The 17,537-nt window shown below is 35.8% G+C and overlaps 1 long non-coding RNA gene across 1 annotated transcript in view; it reads right to left on the reverse strand.

Annotated features, from left to right (window-relative positions):
* Positions 1-535: 535 nt before the first annotated feature.
* The window catches only part of LOC107705236 (uncharacterized), a 59,509-nt gene continuing 42,507 nt past the window's right edge, over positions 536-17,537 (reverse strand). The window contains exons 5-7 of the long non-coding RNA XR_001636048.1: positions 6,047-6,226; positions 3,890-4,047; positions 536-610 (exon numbers count right to left, since the gene is read on the reverse strand). This is a non-coding gene — a long non-coding RNA (uncharacterized LOC107705236). The remainder of the gene's footprint in view (positions 611-3,889; positions 4,048-6,046; positions 6,227-17,537) is intronic.

The following is a 17,537-nucleotide window of genomic DNA, read 5'->3' on the forward strand; positions in this document are numbered from 1 at the left end:
AAATAAAATAAAATAAAATAAAATAAAATAAAATAAATAAAATAAAATAAAATAATAAAATAAAATAAAATAAAATAGAGTGTTTTGTATGCTATGGGCTGTGAACATTGTACAGGTAGTATGCCCAGTACCTTGAAAATCTTTTGTTCGGAATATATGGCTCCAAGTGGCAGGAAATCTATTTTAAAAGTGTTTTTAAAGAAAAATATATATATAATAATCTCTATAGGGTATAAAGTGAGACACTCCAAACCTCGTAGACTTCATAGCTTTACCCTGCAGCTGGTTCACCCTCTGCCTGTGGTTCCACCATGTCTGTCTCTCCACTTGCTGATGCCACTGAACACAGTACAGAAATGAAGCAAACGTATGTGAAACACTCCCAAAACATCTTATTACAATTACAGACAATGTGGCGTGAAACACAAAAGGATGCTGTCAGACTGGAGGCTTTATTTTATTTTGATTTTTTTTGTGTGTGTGATATCTATATCTACATCTCTAAACAAACAAATAGAATTGTTCAAAGACTTGCCTCCTTTTTTTCCAGTAGTCTTCTGTAATTCCTTTGAGGCAGCTACAGTTTTTTTTTTTTTTGCCTCTAGTAAATCTGTAAATAACAAATCACAGACAACCACAATGTTAATTTTCATTTAAGTTTCAACCTTTGATTTTTTGATTTATGTTCTTTCTCTCATTCGCTTGTTTTGTAGCATTCCACTATTTTTCTAAACCTATTATTTCAACATAATATTAGCAATAACAGCTTGACAAAGACAACACTGCACTACAAATACGCTGCATTTTTAATGTATTCTCTCTTGCTTTTGTCTTTGTGTTCGATTGCATGGCCTAATAAGTCTCTTTATATTCTGAGAGTCCATCTGTGCTTTCAACAACATCTTCAATCTCAGCCTTTGTAACACCAGTCTGTTTCTTTAAATGAGATATTAGTTTCAATCATCATGTGGGGGTGAATGAACCGATCTCGCCACCACGCTCATTGCTCCCCGCAAGAACACTTCTCTTACGCAGCCCGTCCCCTAAACACAGAAATATGTATCGCCCCCAATTCGGCATATAGAGCAACTTATGGGATGTGAAAGGTCGTTTGTAACTGTCCGCAGGATTGATGGAGTTAAGATAGCTCCTTGACCTTCACCCTGCACTCATGAAGAACAGTCTCAAATGACGGAGCATCGGAGCAACTTTAGAGCGAAACGTTTTTTCACCACTTTTTCCCGCATGCCTTTCCAGCGGCTGGACAGCGCAGAGCCACACAAATACAGCCTGAGATTTAATTACCGCAGTTTCCCCTTCATTAAGGGCTAACCTGTCATCCAATACTACTCGCCAATGTCTCCAATTTGCACTAATTCCTGCATTTCTGTTTGCTTTTGGCTGTCCTTTCAAAGCTATATTCAGAGCATAATTGCTTTTGTGGCCTATGCAAACATAGTCAGGATCAATCGAAACAGAGCTTAAACAATTTTGTATTGGCCATCTGTCTGTGGCTGATGCCTTCCACTCTGAAACTAAGTAGCAAAGGCATTGTAGCTCAGAGCAAGGACAAACACTCCGGCTCAGAGCCAAGCTGATATTTTACATGAAGAAAAGGTCTGGTTGGAGTTCAAGACCTCTAAATACACTCAAAACAGCAACCTCGAGTGAAACTAAAATACACTAGAAAAAGTACAAGTTTGTACACTAGAAAAAAAGTATAAGTTTGGGCAGTTTTAGCAAATAAACTCCTTTAAAATACATTTTTCAATTTTACTTCCACTATTTGTCCACTAACAATGGATATCCATACATCTCATGAGAATTCTGTAATATTTTTTTTTTTTTTTTTTGAATTTGTCATTTATTTCCAAAAAAGAAAAATCATTTACATCATCTCAAATTATGTACTGTACTAAACATTCCGTGATATTGTTTAAAAATGACATTTTAAATTTTAAATGACAGTCTACTTTGTCGTGTGAAGGTTAATTTCCCACTTGGCATTTAATTCATCCTATATACTCACAAATAAATAAAAATGTAAAAAAAATAAAAATAAATAAAAACCGGACAAAATTACAGCTTGACTGAAATTGAAGCACAATAAACATTCTGCTGACAAGTGATATTTACTTGATTGTGAAATTTTTCGTTGTTGTCCTCATACATCACATTTTATTATATTTAACTGACACTTTTGGCACCTTGGTAAATAAAATTAAAAAAAAGAAAATAAAACAAACAAATAAATAAAGGCAGAATTTTTGTTGTTATGACAATGAAATCCACAACTGAGCATGGTTATTTGTGCAATAATTGGTAAATGATTTTTGCACACTAAACATTTAAATGGTTTATGATTAGTTCAGGTTTTGTTTTAAAAAATTTAATAATTCATATTTTTATAATGACTGGTTCTGGTATGCGATTAAAACAATTACATTTAACATAAAAGGCCTTTAAAAAGTCCAAAAAAAGTTTATGAAGGCATAAAATCATAAAAGCAAAAAATGTCAATGTGACCTTCATATGACAAAGGAGAGAAAAAAAAAGATGAAATCTGTTATTAATAAAAATCATAACATAAAAAGACCACAAACACTCAAATACTGAGTTTAATACAAAATGATAAATAATTCTAGGTATTCAAAAAGCTCACAGGTCATCTGAAGCATGCACAACAGAATGAGTGTGTGAGCGTGAGTGCATGTGTGTACGTGTAAGTGAGTTCTTCAATGTCCATGAATGCACCATTAGACAGCAGCATCATTTTGCCGGTGGCCACAAAAAAATTGCATTTAAAATGTATCACAGAGTGCCTCCGCAAGACTTGAGAGAACTGTATCATATCTGTAGTGCATAATTTCATTGTGTTTGTACATTTCATGCATGCATAATATATTGCGTTACACCCTTCCAAAGCACATTTAACAGGCACATTGTAGCACAATTGCATAGGCCTGACATCTGATGTGCTCCAGTGCACAGCGACTGACATTAACCGCATCTGAAAGCACCGGGAGAGAAAAAAGAAAAAGAAAAACGAAGACTAAAAGCAAAGTGTGAATGCATCGCTCCTAAAAGAAGGATGTAACCTTCTCATGAAACATTAAAAGCAAATCAGCTTTTATAGCACATTAGAAATGCAGAAACGGAGGTAGCAAAACAATGCCGTATTTGTTGTTATTATACACTTTGTTTTCATTGTACCTTTGTGATATTCCAAACTCAAATTAAATGTCAAACTACAGAAGCTCATTTAGACCATCAGATAAATAATTTTAAGACTAAACTGAATTTTCTGCAGAGTAGAACAAATGTTCTTTGCTACAGAGCAAAAGTAATAAAATAGAAGTGCATCTTAGAAGTAGTAAGCTGACCCCAATATAAAGGTCAACGATATATGGAATCGCATTACGGTGCATTAGATGAGACGCATAAGAAGTATTACAAAAATAATGCAAAATACGACTATAAACTACACTCTTGATAAGTTACGCTGCTGCCACTTTGTGACAGCCGCAAGCATTTGTTGATTATTTAGCAAAGCGAAACATGCCACAAGCAGCTAGCACGTAGCACAACCCACCACCAACTGGGTCAATCACTCACAACTTTTAGACGAGAACTTTATGTTAAAAGACGTGCATTATGGACAGGAAGCCCCTGAAATCAAGGAGGAGGAGGTATTTTTAAATCAATCACTACAGCTCGTATCTCCAAGGCCCCTCCTTACACACACTCCACGGCTTCAAATACTGACAAAAAGAGAATCCCATCTGACGTTTAGACATCCTATACAGAGAACAGAGGGAGATCTGGGAATAAGTGTAATATATCCAACCAACAAACAAGCAAATAAACAAACAGAGTGAGTGACACTCACATCCAATATTTATGGAGAAGCGGGTTTATTAAGACTTTGTGAACTGAAAGATTTGACAAGTTCTTCTACGAGGAGAGTTGGGTCTGACGTTTGAGGAGAACTGCAAAGTCATTCTGACGGCCAGGGACAATTTCGTCCGCTTAAATTACTGACGAAATCTGTAATAAAAGTAGTTTTTTTTATTAAAAGCAAAGATGAAAGGAAAATGTGCATCACAACTATTAAACATTTTAATATCAGTATACTGTTGAAAAATATAACAAAAATAATTTCTCAAGAATGTTAACAATGTTTAAGAAGAAACCAATTTTGAAAGTATTTGAATCTCCAAAGTAGTCATAGTATTTATAATTATAACATATACATATATTTATACAAAACAAAACAAAACAAAACAAAAAACAAAACAAAACAAAACAAAACAAAAAACAAAACAAAACAAAACAAAACAAAAAACAAAACAAAACAAAACAAAACAAAAAACAAAACAAAACAAAACAAAACAAAACAAAACAAAACAAAACAAAACAAAACAAAACAAAACAAAACAAAACAAAACAAAACAAAACAAAACAAAACAAAACAAAACAAAACAAAACAAAACAAAACAAAACAAAACAAAACAAAACAAAACAAAACAAAACAAAACAAAACAAAACAAAACAAAACAAAACAAAACAAAACAAAACAAAACAAAACAAAACAAAACAAAACAAAAAAACAAAACAAAACCCTAATGGACCCTTTTCACATTTCCAGGTTTGGAATATGGATGTAAATTACAGCAGGCAAAATTTCTGTATACTATTACATTGTAGACCATTGCAAAATTTATTGTTGCGTTCCCATTTTAAGCAAAAATATTACAAACTTTGCTATATTTACTCTGTAAATTATCACATAAAATGCGTCATCAAAGAGTACACGTAAGTCACTCGGGCCAGTCGGCAGCAGGGGCTGATGGGTAATGTGAGGAGGAATGGAATGCATCATGGCCCCCGCCGCAGAGGCCTTTGTTATTGTCTCTCTCCTCTGATGTGCACTAACTTCAGAGGGACAAATTATCTTTCCTCATGTCTCCTCACTAATGGAGGCCAGGGTCGAGCAAGTAAAACACTGGGTTGTGTTGTCTTTGACGTCTTATTAATTTAGTAGCATTCGGAAGGGGGGGAAGAAACAAACTCCTCTGTGTACCTCGTTCCTCTGTGTGGAAGGGATGATCTGTTCAAACAAATCCAGAGAAATGAAAACGAAGGGCTTGGTCCAGCGCCGCTGAAAGCATAAATATCAGACACCGGCGATGGGAGGAGTTCTTTCAAACCAAACTATTAAGGCTATTTGTTCAGCTGCGCTAACGGAGGAACTTCTCTGGAACAAAAGATATTATTGTTCAACGCATTTTTCCTCCTCCTCTCCCCTTTTTCCAACAGGAAACAGTGGCAAAGTTACAGTAGTTCAACATATGAGATCAGAGAGAAGGTTTTCGCAGCGAAACAGAAGCAGATGTGGAAACAGTAACGGGACCCATGCAGAACTTAACGTCTGTTTGGTTTGCCTAAGAAGATAAAAGTCCCAGAGATTAATTGAAACCCATCACCAGACACTTATGTTTGCCTATACATATATTTATTCGCAGGGGTCGGGAGGTTAAACGGCCAGTTGTTTTTGCAGTGGAGGAAATTAAATGCGTATCGCCAAACATCTACTTTGTCTCAGGGAAAATTAGGTTAACCCATCTGAAGCTTCACACTTGGACATTTCCACCCTTCTTCATCTGATATTCATTTAAAGCAAAAAGGAGAAGACAGCTTTGCTCTGTTGAGAAAACACTTAAAATACTGAATCCTTTGCCAGTTTGGATTTGACACAGCCGTGCTGTTTTCTTTCTACACAAAGTTAGTCCTCTGTGATTACAAAAATACGGTAACGTACGCGTTTCAGTGAACGCCAACACAAATACAAGCTGTCTCTGAATGGTGAAATTTAGATAAGACACTATAAAATTTGTGTAATAGACTCTGTATTCTTCTAAACAACACATCCTGGGAATTCAGCATCACAGGGGAGGAGAGAAGTTCAGAGACACTTTTTTCCCCTTTTTTTGGAAGGAGGGACAAGAGAGCAAGCTAGCGAGAAAGAGAGAGACGCTCTTTTTACCTTATTGCCAGCTGCTTTCCTGGTGTCTTTGAGAGTTTGGCTTGCCCTACTTAGAGCCTCCTGCTGCTTGAGAATTTGATCTTGCAGCTGTTGAGATTGTTCTGTCTTTTCCTGTAATTTGGACTTGAGCGGGCTGACTTCTAAGCCCTGGCTATTAACTTTCTCCTCGCTGGCCTGCAACTAAAAGAGAGAGGGAGAGAAATTAAATGCCCTTAAAATCAACATGACCATGCTTTTAAGATTCCTGCAGGGGTAGAGAAGTAGTGAGGTTAATAAAAATGAAACAAAAAGGTTTTAGCATAAGAAGGTCACATAAAATCCTGTGAAGCATATAGATTTCTACTTTAGAATGAGTAACAGCTCTTTATCAACAAACAGCATGTCCACAGACGGGGTAAATAAAGATCAAACAGAAAACAAGGAGAAAAACAGAATTCAATAAGAGGGACAAAACACATTCATATTGATCTGATAATACTTCATTGCAAATTACTCATTGTCCATCTTGATATTTATCCATTCTGACCGCGATTAAGTATTAAAGATCATCATTATTTATTAACTAGATCTAGTGATTGGGATTGCTTTCTGATCTTACATTAGCGATTAATATTAAAACAAAGACCCCACCGAGAAGTTGAATAGATAATGAGTGAAATATTAAATCTGATCAGGTGTGTTGAGGAACTTTAGCGGTCGGATAGCAGCTGCTAAAATCCAATGACTTTTGTTTTCTCAAGGGCAAAATGTTTGGACACTCTAAATGAGTTATCCCATCATGCACCAGTGGAGGACGAATCTGCAAAAAGTGCTTGAAGTAAAAACCCAAAGCCAATTATATTCATCATTAGTATGCTTCCTTAATGTTCTCATTTATTATTCAATGGAAGTCATAAAACGTTAAATTCACTCTTTCATATCTCAGCACTAAATGACATTCAAATGAAGCAAAAGTCCTTCATTTACTCTGCACAAACCCTCTGCGGATGCAGGCAGCCCTTAGTATTGGCTGTGATAATCTTTATAGGAAAATAAATGGCATTGCTAGGGTTTTGGAGCGTGTGCTGCATGTTGGCACAACCCTGGGTCAGCAAAGTGCTGTTTCGTGGATACTTGTACAACAACAACACACGAAAAGCTGAGCAATAAAGGGCCAGAATCCCTTAAATTGACACAAACTGGGCTTTTAATTAATATACAAGGCAAATATTCACCTTAAAGAAATTGATCACCTAAAAATGCTAAATCTATAATCAAGCTTAATCAATTCTGTAATAAGTATTTAATTTAATCTATTTGAATGTGTCCCTTCGTTTGTACACTGTTCTGTCAGGTATCTGAAAAAATGTCCTTCAAGTGGTAACATCAAAAATAATTGGTTTTATTAAGACAAATATATCAACCTGATTCCAAGAGTCAAAAAATAGCTCTTTAAGATAACATAAAAAAAACTTTCAACTTTTTACAGTGTAAAAAGTGGGATGGAGAATTTAAAAGCAAATGTCAAGCTCATTGTATTTTCCCTGACAAAATGTCTTAGTGAAACATTTTCTTATTTCAAGAGGTCGCATCGAAATTAACTGGTTTTATTAGGTCAAAAATATTAATATGACCCAATCAACCTGACTTCATTAGGTTACACTAACAAAAGTACATTTTAAGAGTCAAATCAGATACATTCAGAAACATAGCTCTTTTACAATGTGAAAAGTAATAGTAATATATTCACAATGGAAGCCAGTATGTATGTAAAATAATAAATGTGAAACGCTATTTTATTTTGCTTTGTTTTTTGTGTGTTGTGTGTTGTGTTGTTTTACTGGTAAGAACTTAATATTTTATCTGTATTTATCTTTAAAATCACTTTGGTCATCTTTTGTTATTTTCAGATATGCAGTACAAATAAATGTGTCTCAAACTGTATTGCAAGAATACCTCTTTTATAAAGCAATCAGTAATAATTTTCTTAATTTGACTTCTTAATTTGATTTTCTTAAATTGACAGTTCAGAATGAGAATTGTCATTTTCCACCATTTCAGACAGATGTAAATGGAAGTATGTCAGAAAATGTAATAAATATGAAAATGTAATGTAGTAAAGCGTCTCCAGAATAGACAGGAAAAAAAGTTTTGAGAAGCTCTAGGACTCGGATTAAGGAAACCTCATTCTAGTTTACACATGTAGAACATGTTGACAAATAACCCATGAGTAAATTCCACATCATGGTCAGGTCTGTAGCCGCGTCGAGAAAACACAAAGGCAGAATGTTTTTTAAAGATAGCAAGTAGACTGGGAATTCTGGGGAAAGAGAGTTTACAGAGAAATTTCAGCTTTCAAATGCCTTCAACTCAGAGAACGGCTTCTTCCGATAGCTAAAGCCTCAAACCGTCTTTGACAACAATGAATGATTTTGAACACCTGGCTCTTTTAAGTTGGTGAGTGCTCGCTTGAGCTGACTTAAGAGTCTGTTCCAATGACAACCGCATCTGTGTTGAATGTGAGATTAAAGCTCCGCGGCTCACTCTGTCCATTAGAAACAACACTTGTGGGAACGTGTTAGAAAAAGTCTATTACTAATACATGGTTCAGGATTTGTATTTGCAACAAAAGCCGCCTTTTAAAACGCTGTCAAAAAACATACAGCCATCACTCCGTCACAACTGAGAGAGGGCAAAATGGCCACGGTTTCATTATGGTGAAGAGAGGAGATTGAATGTGATGGTTATCAAAGAGTAACCGGGCCCTTCTCACACTCTTTATAGTGTGTGTGTTTCTGTTTGTGCATCTTTAAGAGAACATAACAGATATAAAAAGGCATGAACACATCTAGGTCATTCCTGTTATGCAGTACCATTTAGTGAGAAAAAAATAATTTATATATATATATATATGTGTTGTACTGATACCAATGTATGTAATTTTATCAAACATTATGGAATGATTCTGAGTAAGACAAACTAATAACAACAAAATTAGAATACTCAGTGATGTTTTGCTGTATATCCTACCAATAATGATCACATTTCTTGGAGGAAAAATGTAATTACGGCACTGACTTTTGATACATTGATACACTAATTCCCAATTTAAAACAATATTCCCCCCAAAAATAAATAAATAATAAAATAAAATAAAAAAAATAATAAAAGTTTTGTTTGAAATATTGTGATTAGAAAACAGAAAAAAAAGATACATTTAGTAAAATTTTCCTTATTTTAAATGATCAAGAAAATCCATAAATCGATTTGCAATTACAGTAAAACAATTTTTCCAAGAAAAAAAAAATTAAACATTTTGATTTGGGAAAAAAAAATAAAGAAAACTCTTAATAAATTGCCATTTTGTTACAAGCTGGAAAAAATGCAGCATCCACTCAAACTAAAATGATTTAAAACTCACCCAAGTTCATTTAACTGTAAATTGGTTATACATTAAAACTAATATAATTTCAATCTTTAGAGATGATTTCAGTATTTTATCCATTAAGACACTTAATGGGTAAAACAAGGACATGAAAATCTGCTGCATAGAAATGACCCAGTTTAGCTAAATATTATAATTCAAAGTGTTGTTGATCCACAAAATGATACAATTGCAGCTTTGTCGTCTAACAAATCTTCCTCACATTTTTGTTTCAGTGAAGGGTGTGTTAAAACGCTGTCATTTTGCCCTGTTATGTCACAGGCAAGAGGTATTGTGCAAAAGCTCCCACAACAGAGAGAAAGTCCTGGCAGACAAAGCAGATGCACGCGGTGACTGGAGCGTTTATGGCCTCAGGAGGTTCCACAGCAGACAGAGGAGTTACTCCGTGACTGTGAGGACTCCAGAGAACATTCTCAGGCATTGTGGGATGTGTGAGGGAGTTTTTAATGTTCGCTTCTAACACACACACAGACATAAATGCTGAATGGGTCTAGTCAGCGCAGAATATACCGGGTTCACTAGCGCTGTGAAAATAGAGGACAGTTGAGGCAGGAAAAATCCCCTCGCAGAGACGCAAATGACAGCCGCCGGTCACACTGTAAAATAAAAAGAAAAAAGAAAGGAAAATCGTGTTTCTGCAAAAATATGTAGTCTAAATATCGCTCAAAGAAGGTACATTCACTTTATGCCCCCCCCCCCAAAAAAAACTATATTTTAAATTTTTTTATTTTTTTTATTTTATGTTGTTTCTCATGTAAATGTATCACAATGTATCTTGTTCTAGGATACTTTTTATGGCAAATCAAAACAAAAATACATATTTTATTTAATACCGAAAAAGTATGACAAAATGAATAAGAAATACTAAAGGTTCTACACCTCAATAGAATAAAATAGAATAGAATAGAACAGAATATAATATATATTAAATTTAAAAATATGCATTATGGATTTACACTCTTAAAAATAAAGGTGCTTAAAAGGTTCTTCACAGCGATGCCATAGAAGAACCATTTTTGGTTCCACAAAGAACCATTCAGTCAAAGGCTCTTTAAAGAACCATCTCTTTCTTTAATATAATATAATATTATATTATATTATAATACATTTTTAAAAATGCTAAATAAAAGAATTATGGATTTTTCAAATCACATTATGTTACATACACATTTAAAAGTACACAAACTCACCAGCACAGCACACACAGTCCTTCAAACTAAAACACTAGCACAAGCTAATTAGACATTTCCATCTACCACAAGGCAATTAGAGCAATCCTTGAAGGAGCTACAAACGAAAGGCCCCTGAACCTTGTAATTTTTACCCCTGGTTTCATCAACAGGTCTCGTGACTGGATGGATAAAAAGTGCTAATGTCACTTTCAAGATTGCTTTTTTTTTCTGAATCTCTGAACTCTTGGATTAATAGACACTATGTGTTTCTGTGACAAATTTGAGGGGTTTGCCACTGCTTTCTGTATGGCCTGCTCTCTCCTCAGCTTATTCTCTCATAGTTGAGCTCTGAGGCTGTGGCGTTTGTTCTCTGTGTCTTATTTGTACAATCCTCTGCGACCTTCCTCTACACAAAGTAGAGAGTGCCAGTGAATGGGGGTCAGTAAGAGTTGCAGTAAAAAGAGTGTGGGAGTGTTGCCAGGGAGAATAGAAGAGAAGGTGTGGAGAAACAAACCTCAGTGGTTAAAATGTTTTGTTCATGTTATGAGCTGATGGTTTTGGCTTAGAGGTGTGCTGGTAATCATCTACTGTCTACTTGTGGTGAGCCCTCTAGGTCAGAAAAAGTTCCTGAATGCAGAATCTTCCTCTCTGCCTTCAGTATCACCCTCTACAAAACAAATCAATTAAATAATTTATATACACAAATATATTACATATAATATAATTCAAGGTATTTAATATATTATTTAGCAAAGATGCATTAAATGATTTCTACAAACGATTTCTAGTTAAAAAAAATTTAAAATAAATAAATAGAAACATTTATTAACCAAATCAGTATATTAGAATGATTTCTGAAGGATCATGTGACACTGAAGACTGCTGAAAGTTCAGCTTTGCCATCACAGGAATAAATGACATTTTTAAATACATTAAAATAGAAAAACAATTGTTGTTACTAATTATTACTGTATATAAATAAATTAGGTACAGGTAAGCAGTTCAACAAAGGTGAACTGTTTATTTAATGTAACAGGTACCACACTGTAATTACTAAAAATAGTATTCGAATAATATTTTAATTTATATGAAACCAGTTAATTTAGATGTAAGCACATTTCTTAAATATGTTTTACAGTGCACCATCAATTAATCTCAATTTCAAAGAATCTGTAAGACAGAAGAAAAGTCTGTTAAAATTATCTCATGGAAAGAACTGTAAATGTCATGCTTCTTCTGACTCAATGGGGAAAATTGATAACCATTTAGGATCCTACTTCTGCGCAAGGCATGACAGTGAGAGCCCTAGTCTTCAGACCGACAAATCAGATGATGAAAACTTCATTTTATAATTTCTGAGGTCTCAATTGACCCCCGCTGAACGGAAGCGCTCCAAATAGAATATCAAATTGCTAAATGTGAAATGAGGGCTTATACCTAAATATTATTTCAGAGGGCTTTGGCTAGAGAAAGGGACCTATCTGGAAAGGACATAATAAGCTAATTATTTTGCCAATCAAAGTCCCCCAGGAGATTTTTGCTGGGCCTGTATGTCCCATTCAGTCCAGTATTGAATCTCCTGACTGCGAAACCCGCCCGCATTAATCCCTGATTGGCCAAAGCTCTTCCTACACTCCAGATTTTAACGAGATAGAAAAGGGACAATGTGCTAGTTATACTTTGTTCAAAACCATCTGGACTTTATGAAATAAAACGATTTACCAAGTACATTTCAACAGCAAGCCGAGAGTTTAAAGTGACAGAAAAAGGTGCGTGATTTTGAATCTCTGTAACGGAGATTCAAAACTTGAAAAGGGACTTTCAGTGGAACAACCTTTGCAGTTTATTGTCCGCATGGTCTGTCCGCCGAACAGTGTCTGGCACAATGCACAGATTCAGTATAGAACTAAATACAATTCATCTTTGACACGGCTTATCATTAATGATAACCTTCCTGATTCACGACAGCATAAAACTTCAGCCTTCAAAATAATTAAACCATTGACGTGTCTATGTTGTTCCTCTTCACAGGCCTTTGAGTAAATAGTAAGGTGACAATGGCAGCTTCTATAAAGCCCATCACGCACCTGGGCTTACGGAGGCCAAGAGGTCATCAAGGTCAAAATTTCATTTTGTATCCACGTGCAAAAGCAAAGCCTGGTAAAGACACACACAAAGCTCCTGCAAAATGACCAACATTTTGAAAAACAAAGCATCTCTCCAGAATTCCCAGAAAAGTTTCATGATGGTGAATGGAGTGGATTTATTATATGATTCCAACAAGGGAGAGTAATCAATCTCCCTTCATGCTAGCTCACGTGAGCCATGTACATGTGGAAAGTGTATGATTTGTCTCGCATTATGAAGTGGACTCTATGGACAAAATGATGGAGAAAAGACAGGAAAAGGAAGTTGCTTCATGCAATTTATAAATTTCTTTGTTAAACTTCCTCAGAGAGTGATAAAGAGATCCCGATGCGCATTTGATTCCACATGCTCCATGCGCACATGCATGTTTTTTCACACATGTGGGTCTGTCTATCAATAGACGTAATTCAATTGATCACATTGACGATCCATTAGCTTCATACATGCGGGAGGATAAAATGAGGATTATTCAAGGCACATCTGTGGAGTCTATAAATGACGAACATAATGCTTTCCCAGAAACCACAGCCAATGGTGTTAGAACAGGGGGGAAAAGCTTTTTAGCTTTCAGCACAAACACTAGGTATCACTTGAATATATAATATAATCTGAGCTGACACTGGAACCAAAGCCTTGGTTATTAAGCCCTATATCTAGCTTTTCCCGAAGCAGGCCTTCTCCGGACAAATGCTCTCAATCAATTCCTATCCAATTGCTTAAGTCACCACAGCAGCGTAAAACATCCCTCGCCACTCCGGTTTTCACCCGAGAACCCAACACAGGGGTCGTAAAAGTGCAGTTAGCCAAATGTTCTCGGGATAATAATATACCCAATTCAATATCGTATGCTAACGTCCTAAATGAGAGTGCGGTGGGGTTATTCTCCGCGGAGGCACAGTGAAAAATTATTCTTAAACTGGAGAACAATGCAAACAGATTAAATGTATAAGATACAGTAGGCATATCCTCCCCATGTATAAAGTGACATTATGCTATTTTCTTGCCATGTAGTAAATGGCTAAATGGAAACACATCATCCCACTGTCACTGTTTGAACATTTAGACAAACAAGGAAAGCTGGATGTGTGTAATTTTCTGGATTTCACCTAAATTAACATACACTGGCAGCTATAAATAAGACATTTGTAGTATAATTTCCCCCAAAAGTTAAACACTGGGGCTCAGCGGTGCTATCAAAACAATATGTTGCTTTAAATATGCCAATAATTAGAGATGCACCAATTTTTTCATTCGACTTTTAAAAATAAACTATTTTGTCTAAATAATAAAAATAAAACACACAAAATTGTTTGAATCAATCATTTTAAATGCTACAAGTGAATATAGAATTTAATTCACGTAGCACTTTTCATGATACAAATCGTTGCAAAGCAGCTTCACAGAAAACTAAAGTTTCTACATTATATTTAGGAGTAGCTTTAGGATATTCATTTTGAGATTTGCTAAAGATTACATTTGACGGTTTTATTAAATTGTTTTAAAGTGTTTTTAAATATTCACTTTGAGTGAGTTTTAGATGACGGCAAATATCATTTACATATACAAAATAGGGGAAATAAGCATGAACAATTAAAAATGACATATCAGCTATTAAAGTTGGAACAAAATTATCTGAAATCTATTTTCTAAATGCATGTTATTGATCTTATTATGAATAATTTGTTGACTCATTTGTCTCTTTTTGATGACTTTACCCGATGTGGTACCAGTTCATTGTGCATCCCTACTGATCATATCTCGAGAATGCTACTATATCTGTAATTGTCATTGATCATTTTCAAACAGAAAAAACATTGACTTACTGAAACCAAAGGGGTGGGACTATCATCAAACAATCAATGTCAAATCCCTACTAATTTTTTTGCAAGTCCAGTTGGTGATGTCAGCAGCTCAGAAATCACATACTCTGGATTTAATAATAGCTCTGTGACTGTAAATGAAAAGGCCTTTGAATAATCACAGGTCGTTAAGGTTGATGTCTTGGCAAGCTGGCAGCAGGCAGCACATGGCAGAGAGATGCCAAAGTGGCATGGTCTGATGAACTGTTGGGAGAGCAAGAGAGCTGACTGTGGAGACAGAGGAAGAGTGACTGATTTTAGATGAAAAAAAAAAACAGGCTCATTGGAGAGAAAAAAAAAACGTGCCTGTGATGACATTTCAGGAGAATGATATTCTGCTGCTTTTCAAAGATTTTCAAAGTGAAATGTCCAGTAAGTTGCGCTAAAAGCACGTTCAGTTTTATCTGAAACAGATGAACAAGAGTCTAGCAACGTTCTATTATGTTGGTTGGTGTACATATTGTGGCAGTTTGGAAAATAAATGTATGGTAAGGTTAATGCTCTATCGTGATTGAATTGCCGTACCATGCTACACTAAATGTAACCAAAAGTGTTAACAAAAGCAAATGTAAGATAAAACTGCATTTGCTGAAGCAACCATGCCGTTTTAGCATGCTTCTACGAGTTTTTGAGCTGTTTTATAGACCTTTTTCCTGAGTAAACGATGAGCGCCGCCATTACGAATTCTAACTTCCGATTGGATGCTCTACTGTTCCGGTCTTCATAGGAACCCATTCAAATAGTGCCCATCTGTTTTTAATGTAGCTAATGTCGGCAGCTTCGTGTCATCTACACACTCATTAAACTTTGAGGAGTGAGGCACTGACAAATGACGGTCATTTGCAGCACTGTAAAAAGCGATGGCGCTATGGAGCCATGTGCTTTTTAAAAACATTTTAATAGGTTTAACATTAGATTATCAGCTTGGAATATACGCCAATTTGAATAGAAACACTGGAAACCAGAAATGCAAAGCATCCTTCCAGTTAAGAGTCAGGCGTGACTTCTGCATTCAGGAAAAACGTCTATATTGACTCATGTTTTACAAGTTTCATACTGAGTGCTCCACACTGCTAGTAAAATGTAAAATGCTATACTGTACCAGGTGGGCTACAGAGCAAGTCTACTACAACAAAAAAAGCCATACAAATGGAGCAGTTTATATGATGCAAACGTTATGTAAAAGCAAGTGATAACATGGTATTGTGCAAGAAAGTCTGTATTAACTGATAAACTGCCCCGTAATCAGTTGATTATGTAAAAGTTGTTGGTGCTTTATTGCCACTAGTGGTCATTTCAGCTGGAAACTGCAGTGAATTTTATGCATACAATGGTATGTTTTTGGAGTTGGAGAATGTAAGTAGCGGCACGTATTTCCAATGAGCCCAGGTTGAAGAAGAAAATAAAAACAGAGAGAGAAAGGAATCTTTGCTCAATGATGGATGCTAACACACACACAAATATATAGTGCCTTTTTGGTAACACATACACGCTCACACCAAAAATAAACATCCCATCACTGAAGCACATCTAGCAAATATATACACACACATATATAACAGAAGTCAAAATTATACCTCAGGATCCCTCTTGCAACACACACAAACACCCTCTCAAGCTGGGTGATTTAGTATCAGCAAGTGACATTCTCAACGGGTACTCGAGCACAAACACCACCATATGGAGCCTCCACACCTCTCATTACGGGAGCGTGACGGGGAGAAATTATCGCCGGGACCAGATTTCATCAAACATACTAAACTGGTGCCAAGGCCAAACATCAGATAATGAAGACGCAGCTCAAATGGGATGGCGCCACAGACAATTAATTAAGTAATTAGACTAATGACTTCTTTACTCAAGTCCTTTTCCTTTGGCTGTAGATATGAATTAATTAGCACGGGTAATTAAATTAAGCAGGTTGTAATTTCACAGCTGCTCATGTTGGCCTCCTCCCCTCTCTGCTCTGGGGCTAATCAGTGCTAGCTCCAGGTGGGAAAAAAAACATTTGGTTTCATTTCTGATGTCTTCTTCAGTGAAGCCCTGGCATGCCACCAAAAACCCCACTCATATGCAAATCATGCATGCGTGTGTGCGTGCGCTTCGCACGTGTGCGCGGGGAGCACTTTGACATATGGAGATGAGAGGCTTCCTCAAAGGACTCTCTTGCCTTGAAAGTACAACCTCCACATGCAACTACAGAAAATGAGCAAATAAAATAAATCACACATTACTGAATGATGTCAATAAGAGGTTTGATACAAGCCTGGCATTGATGGGCCTATTATAATGAACTAGAGCTGCTCTCATTTCTGGCCTGTACTACCGACGCCGGCAAAATCATTACATATAACAACAGGCACTGATCAAAGGCCCCGTGCGCTGGGAGGAGAGGCATTTGCCTCCTTTAGAGAAGGTATGGGATGAGTCTACCGCCTGTGTGTCTGCAGGATCCGCTCCATTAAAACAGTTTGGGCTCCCTTTCATTCTAGTCTGGCTTCTTAGAGTGCATGGATGTGAAACAAAGCACAGATGTCTAATGTCTGACAGCTAAATGACAAAAAATTATACAGGCATGCATACAGGTGGGTCCATAAGTCAGATTTTTTTTTTTTATCATAATTTGAGTGAAAAGTTAAACTGAAAATAATAATAATAATAATAATAAATAAGTAATGTTTAAAAAATATAGATTAAAATAATTTTATTTCAAAGCATTAATTTTAACAATGAATTAATTATTAGTTTTTCTTTTCCATCTGATTAATCTACTATCAAAATAATTGTTAGATGCAACCCCAGATTCCAAGTTTAAATAAAATCTCATTGATTTTCAATGCAGTCTCACAATTTTGGGTCGTACTGTATGAATAGGGATAGGGCACATA

This window comes from Sinocyclocheilus rhinocerous, unplaced genomic scaffold (assembly GCF_001515625.1).
Source record: "Sinocyclocheilus rhinocerous isolate Xijiao unplaced genomic scaffold, SAMN03320098_v1.1 scaffold594, whole genome shotgun sequence".
Lineage (NCBI taxonomy): Eukaryota > Metazoa > Chordata > Actinopteri > Cypriniformes > Cyprinidae > Sinocyclocheilus > Sinocyclocheilus rhinocerous.